General features: G+C 39.1%; 1 protein-coding gene across 5 annotated transcripts in view; it reads right to left on the bottom strand.

Moving 5' to 3' along the window:
- Positions 1 to 7,945, bottom strand: part of CD47 (CD47 molecule) — a 46,804-nt gene that overhangs the window by 38,568 nt on the left and 291 nt on the right. The window lies entirely within an intron of this gene.

Below are 7,945 nucleotides of genomic sequence, written 5' to 3'. Positions count from 1 at the left end.
GGGCGGGGGGGGAGGGGTGGGCAGGGGAGGAAACAATTTTCTTTTAGTGGCTTTCATTTCTCACTTGGAAGAATGATACATACTTTTTGTAACACAAGGTCATAAGTGCTATCCTTTGGTAAGAACAAAGTACTATAGATTGGCAGGAGAGTAATCAGTCTTAACAGATTTCTAAGAAAATTTGCGTTGCTACTAGGGGAACAACNTTTCTTTTTTTTTTAATTTAAAAAACTTTAATGTTTATTTATTTCTGAAGGGGGGGAGAGGCAGAGAGAGAGGGAGACACAGAATCTGAAGCAGGTTCCAGGCTCTGAGCTGTCAGCACAGAGTTCAATGCAGGGCTCAACATCACAAACCATGAGATCATGACCTGAGCTGAAGTCTGATGCTTAACTGACTGAGCCACCCAGATGTCCAGGAGCCCTATTTCTTAATCTGAGTCCTTCACATGAGAAGCCAGAAGCTTCCAATACTTCCCACCTATAAATTTACCCAACTATCCACACCCCTGTCACTGTCCTCCTTTTCAGAATTGCATCCCTTCACCTGTTAGTTTTCATTTCTGGCTCCACACCCACTCACCTCCCTAAGGACTTTCCCTAGTTGATTTTCAGCCTCCTACATCCCTCTATGCCTTTCACATAGGGTTTTTTGGTAATATTTTTTAAAAATGCTTAAATATTAGGCAACTTTTTAAAAAACCATTCATCTCTTCCCTGGCACCCTAAAATAATCGACATGCAAGTCTTCACCTCCGATTCACTTCTTAAATTTCTGCCACCTGGCCTCTACTCCTTCTTCACTACAATAGTTCTCGCCAAGCCCCAATAATCCCATGTGAAAAACTGAATGTGCCTGGTTTTCTCTCTATCTTGACTACTCTATAGTTCCTCTGCCAGTAGGCAGCTCCTTTCTTGCTCTTGTCCCTTGGCCTCTGCGATAGCTCCTGATTCTGAATTTCCTCCTATTGCTTTGTCCACCCCACTTCATCTTTCTTTCTTTATTGAAACCTATCCCTTGACTCACAATAAATATCAGTGTTCCTCAGAACTTCATATCCAGCACTGCCCACCTGCCTCCCAACCACCCCCTCTCCCCCGGTCCAGCATTCTCCTTACTCCACAGTTTTAACACCTACACACTTTTTGTCAACCAAGCCCCACCTTTCTCAACTACAGACCTGGAAAGCCAACTGTCTGCTGTGTACTTCCACTTGAATGTGCTACAGTTAATTCAAAGTCAACATGTCCAAAAGTCTATTTACCCTCTCCCTATTCTGCCCCCCCTCCTCCCCCCCCCACAAATACTCACCATCCAAAGTATTTTCTATTATCTATTGATCAACAAGACCTGGACCTAATAAGAATCATGCTAGATTCCTCCCTCTCTCTAGCCATGAAAAATTCTTGATAGGCTCAACCTATTTAATGGCTCCTCAATCCAATGTCTGTTGTATCAATTAGAAATTTATCATCTTTCTTTTGAGTTACTGCTATAACCTCTTGACTAGTTCCCTACCTCCAGCCTCAATATTTTCCCATCTTAGCCCCAATGTATTTTCCACAGTTCCCAAAATAACTGTTCTAAATGCAAATGTGCACTCTTTTGCCTAATACACTTTAACAACACCCCCCGCCCCCTTCAAGCTAAATTCTAAGTGCCTTATCATGGAATACAAACTAGATCCTTTACAGCCCCGCCTCTGTACTCCCTCATTTCCAAACTAAGCTCCAATCATAATGACCACTTCCAATTCCATGAATCTGCTAATGCCCTTTCATCTCCATACCTCTGCACATGCTGGCAAACATAAGTACAGGTAAGAGAACACTGTGGAGTCAGACCTTGGCTCAAGATTTCGCGCTTTCTATTTGTACAAACTTTGGCAAGTTACTTAACCTCTAATTTCCTCATCCAGAAAATGTGCAGTGATAGTGTATACATCATAGAGATTTTAAGATTTAATGAAATAATAAATATTAGAGTCTTATTGTAGTGTTTCTGCATATACAGGAAATGGTCAATAAATGGCAGCTATAGTTTGCTACCTTTGGTTCTTCCTACTAAAACACAATGGAGATGTTCAGTCCTGTCCTCCCCTCCTTCCCTACCACTACTCAATCGTATTCACCCCCTCCTTATTGCTCCCACTGTCTCCCTATTCAAGTTTTGTCACTGCACTTAACTCACCAATCTTGTAATTACTGTTTTACTTAACAGAAATCTCCATTACTCTTAAATGGGAGAGAAACAATGACAATGTCTTCATTTGGCATCCTATGTATGGATCCAGGGTCCAGCAAATACAAATCAATACATTCCTTATAAATGTAAAAAATTTAAAGTATGAATTCCAAGAAAGGAAAATATAAAAACTGTAATAAAGAGGATTCACTCTTCTTTCATATGTCTAGAGAATACTCCACTGCTTCTCACTTCAACAGACCTGATTTATGCAATTGAGAAGCAACATATTTTAGTGAACAATCTCAAACAAGTCAGTTGCAGACCATAGAAGAGTTTCTTAAAAATTACAAGAATGTATCTAAAAATGATCTTTCTACAGGATGATATTAAGCTAAGTCTTGAAGGAGGAGTAGGAATGGTAGAGAAAAGGAAGGACTTTCTGGACCGAGTACGTAACATGCACAGAGGAACAAGAAAAGTAACAACAGGAAGCAGAAGATTATTCAAGTGAGTGGTAAGAAGAAGGGATGGTTAAGAAATACTGTAAAGGTTTCCTGGCATGGCACTCTGAGGAGTTGGGACTGAAAAATATAAGTAACAGCAAACCACTCAGGTTTACTTGCATTAAAAAAAATTGTACAGCAGTATAAAGGGTAAACTGAGGACAGGAAGGCAGATAGGAAAGGAAGACCTATTAGGAGATCACCACTGTAATAGTCCAGGTAATTGACACCTGGAGAGAAAGCCAAAACATTACAGAAAAAATCTAAGATAATCAACATAAGTTGGATGTGGGAAATAGGGAGAAGAGGAAAGAATTAACGTTATTTACTAAGAGTATGTGTAACTTGTTAGATTGTGAATTCTATTGAGAAAAGAAATTTTGGACATTCACAGGGGAATATTCTTTCAGTATTTAATAGGCTGAGTATTAACGTACTTGTAGTACAACGAAATGAGGATGTCCAATAGTTCTCAGAGCGTTACAGATCTGGATTCAAGAAGAAAGGTCAGGAACTATGAATACCTGGGAATCGCCAAGATCACAGCTGGTAAGTGAAATTGTGAGCATAATCAAGACTGCATAGAGTACTTACAAAGCAAACAGCAGGAACAAGAGAATAGGATGTTGGGAAACACCAACATTTATGGAAAAATCATTAAAGAGGAATAAATCAAGGAAGTGAGAAAAAGAAGAAAGAGCAGCAAAGAACACCACTGCAGACCACCAAATAAGGGTCTTTATAAGAACAAAATAGATGTTATGAGTAGAGGCAGGCTCTAGATTAAATACCACATCATTAGCTTCTTTATCTACAACAATATGAATAGACTAGTGCGTTTGGGAAGTGTTCCCAAACATGCATTTGGGAAGCGAATGGGTGGGAAGAAGGAAGAAGCAGTTATTCTTTTTCAATAAATTTTGCAGTAAGAATGCAGAGAGAAAAAGCAACAGAAAGAGTTTGGAGACAGGGACAAGGGCAAGGTTTTTTGGTTTTTCTCCTTTGTTTGTAACAGGGGGTAAAATTTGAGCATGTGTATAAGGAGCCAATGGAGAGGGAGAGATCTAAGATGAAAGATCTAAGATCTAAGACAAAAGGGGGTAAAACTTGAGCGTGTGTGGAAGAAGCCAATGGAGAGGGAGAGATCTAAGATGAAACAATTAAGCCGTCTGGGCAAGTCTCCAAGATGGCGGAAGTGAAGGAGCTATACACAGGTGAACCTCTCCTTGAAAAGGTGAATGGGTATACTTCTGAAATGGGGGGAGGGAGGAGAATGAGATGAAGGCCGCTTAAGAATTTGCAGATAAGTTTAGTAATGGTGGGAGGGAAGCTGAGTGAGTCCACACCACACATCACTATTTTCTGCAGTAGAGTAGGAAGTTAATTATCTGCTTGAAATGGATGTTCAGGAATGGGATAAGAAGCCTAACAGTCACTAAGGTAAATGAAGCAAAGCTCATGAGTAAAGACAACAGCTGAAAGTGAATCCTACCAGTTCTTGCCATTAGATCAAGCCCTTGGTATGAAGACCTGGAGTCTCAAACTGAATTGGGTTAGGATTAGGGTCAAAAAGAAAGATTTAGACAGATCTCTCTCCAACAGAGACCAAATAAGGCCTGATGTTAAAGTAGGGGTGTCCACAAGGTGTTTAGTTCTGACTCAAAGTAATCCCCCACTAGATTTAAAATGGCCTTATGAGAACAGAAGTGGTCAACCCAGAATTGCAGGGTAGAGAAAATTTCAAGTTAGTAATATCCAGAATAATGGGCTTGCCAAGCACTTAAAATATATTAAATGTCACCAGGAGATAGAAACAAACAAAATTTCCTGTCCTTTATATACTACATTTTAAGTTACTGAGAGGCAAATGGTCTAAAATTTACCTGTTATACCCAAGAGGGCCTTACAAAGTGCCTAGAGCATAGCATGGGCTCATATTTGCTCAAAATGGAAAAAAAGCAGTTTTGACAGACCTTGCACTTGCCAAATGCTTTGTGTTACCTTTTAACCTGTATTCAAATATGCACACTTACTCTCTTCATCTCAAACTCTGGGGATGACCAGATTCTGAGTCTTATATACTTGTTCCACAAACAGCAAATGTAATATTCAGAGAAGTTTAGAACTTATAATTTCTGTTTCAACTCTATGTAAATACAAAAAACAAAAAATCCAGGTCCTGTTGACTTAGTCTAGGTATATCAGGATCAAATTTCTTGGGTACTCCATGTTCTTTCTTTCTTTAACTTTTTAATGTTTATTTTATTTTTGAGAGATAGAGAAGGTGAGCAGGGGAGGGGCAGAGAGAGAGGAATCCGAAGCAGCCTCCAGCCTCTGAGCTGTCAGCACAGAGCCAGATGCAGGGCTGGAACTCACTAGCCAAGAGACCATGACCTGAGCCAAAGTTGGATGCTTAACCTACGGAGCCACACAGGCACCCCTCCATGTTCTTTACTTTAGTACTACAATAAATTTAACAAAATCAATCCTACACTAGTATTTTTTGTTCTTTTATCATGGGAACTACTATCTACACTAGGACACAAAGTAAAAGTAGCTTTATGACAACCCAAGAGTGCATTATATTAGGCTGAGTGAGACACAAGACATAAAAATAGAGATTTTTATCTTACATAAAAAGGGAATAGCAAAAGTCTAAAAGATGGCTGACATGGTTGTATGAATATTATATCACAAAAAGAACATTAAAGTATTAAAAACAATGCCTATATAGCTATAGGTGAACTAACATTAAGGAATGCAAACTTGGTTTTAATAATATGAGTGATTACTGTGGACTTAGAGTATTTATCAAACTTGGAAAAACACCTATTTTTCTTCTTTAGACCCTGGCCTTTCAAATCTCCATTAACAACTCAGTGGCGAAGATAAAACATCTGCCAAAATACAGATGACAGCATGAGCAAGTGTCCTAATGGTAGACATTTAGTGTAATGCTTTAACACACTGCCTCTAGACTGCTGGGGCGGCCCCATAAATAAGTACTTTCAAATAGGCATTTACTTCCTTAAAATGGCAACTTGTGTTTAAAACTAATATATTCTTTAAGAAAAAAGAAAACATTTTCATTTAAGCAAGACAAATTACTACCAGACTTAGACAATAAAAATGTTTTTTAATCATGTGTACCCTTGCTCACTTTGAACAAAGAAAAATCATTCAAGCACGGAAAAGACGATCCATATCCCTGTCATTATTTGAGTAAAGTTTTATTTGCCAGGTGCTGAAAACTACAGAAACTGCTGATGTGCTTTTAAAAAAAAGTACAATTGAACTTATAGGGGAGGGGGAAGGAAAGGAGCCTAGTAATTCATTCCGCATCTTATAAAGCAATAGACGGGGGTGGCTGTTTGCCTGAAAGTAAATGAGAGGAGCGTTTTAGATAATTTCTTTTACCATAAAGGTCAACTGAAACTGTAGTAGCTTTAAAAAAATGACCTTATCAGTCATTTATAAATGAAACTGAAAGCAAAATCAAACTTCAGTACAAATAAACGTACAAATCTGTGACTTTGTTACTCATTTTGGATTCTAAACTCAGTCTCTTAAATATCCTGGTTGGTAATAACTCGTATTCTGAGACTGTTAACATATCTTCATACATGTTCTTTTTAAAACTACATATTAAACACACACACTCCATTATATCTTATGACAAACACTATCACTTCCTGTTTTAATGTATTATGTCAACATTTAACAGAATTCAAAGGTATGTTACTTTTTTTTCAGGTTATTATTAACTAAGTACAATAAAATACTATAAATTGTGAGACTGTGGGGACTTGAGCACATTTATATTGTATGTAAATGAGTACCAATTAGATGTGATCTTAACTATCATTAAATATGGCCTAACAGAAATCCTATCCCCAAAAGTACCATTATAGCAGTTCTTTCCGACCTGCTTGAAAACAGGACCTCTGTTTTTAAAATACTATATGATTTATATTTTTTATTCTTCAGACTAGCTTTGATGCCAATGCTCTAAGTTACCGGTATTTTATTACAAATTTGTAATGTGGTTCAACATGAAGGCTTTCTGATCACACTACAGGTTTCTGAAAGAAGTATTATTTTAGCTATAGTAATAGTAGTGGCAAACCACTAATGATAACAAGAAACACTATCTCATCTAATAACAACTCTTTAGATAATAAAGATATTACCAGCTCCAACAACCCAGCATGTTTCAAAGATTGGGGAAAATGGTAACCAAGGATTTAAAGGCATAATGGAAATGGCTTGAAGTCACAAACCTTTACAAATGACAATGAGGCCAATAATCGGTTTAAAATCTAATACAGCATTTTAGAATGAAATGTAACAATTGCTTCTTACAGATGTTCAAATTCAATTCTGAATCTTACAAAAAGTTCACAGAAGGCTGTACAGATGTGAAAGCACCGCAGAACCACAAAAATTCCCATTACTCACTTTTTACAGAGAGCACACGTTAAAAATGAAAAGAAAAAAAAAAGCATAATGGATTCCAAAAGCCTAGGGGGCCAAACGCCCTAGCGTTTGAAAGACACCAAATCCCACTCTGCTGCAAGTATGCTTTAACTCTGTAGAGGTTATGGTCTTCATATTTCAAGCGAAATTTGGATTACCGTTAAAACGGTTCGCCAAAATAAAGTGGAAAAACTTGAACGTGCAATAGGGCGTGGAGGTGGGTAGAGAGAGTTTCCAGGTAGCTTATTTCTAGAGTTGAAAAAAAAAAACAGACAGAAGAGGTTTCCTATTAAATGCTGGGTTGGAAATGAAACTTAATTGTATCCTTTATGTTTCCTCAACTCCTATGTTCAAGTGGGAAGGCAAACAGGAGATCTCCCGTCTTGCAGACTTCGCCAAAATGCGCACTTCCATCGCAAAAGGCCCGGGCCCTCCCACTCTCCCCCCATCATCCCCAAATGCGTTTAAACACAGAGCAGGAAGAGGGGTGCTAAAGCGAGGAGCCCCTAACAGTTGCCACCCCTCGCCTCCGATCGCGCCCTTTCTCTAGTTAATTTCTGCGTGAGGCGCACAGCTCAGAATCTTACTCGGTGTGCATCTGGAGGTGGAGTACGGAGAAGGAGAGGAACTCCTCTCTCACCGAGGGGGGGAAAGGAAGAGGCGGGAAAGGAAGGAAGGGGGCGCAGATTACCCCCGGGCCCTCCTACGCTCGCACCCGGAGCGTGCAGGGCCCGAGCGTCCCGCGCTCTGACCACCTCCCCAAGGCGCCGCCGGGCCAG

This window comes from Crocuta crocuta, unplaced genomic scaffold (genome assembly GCF_008692635.1).
Source record: "Crocuta crocuta isolate KB4526 unplaced genomic scaffold, BGI_CrCroc_1.0 scaffold56, whole genome shotgun sequence".
Lineage (NCBI taxonomy): Eukaryota > Metazoa > Chordata > Mammalia > Carnivora > Hyaenidae > Crocuta > Crocuta crocuta.
Note: the sequence above shows the minus strand (reverse complement) of the source record. Positions and strands in the feature narration are given on the sequence as shown.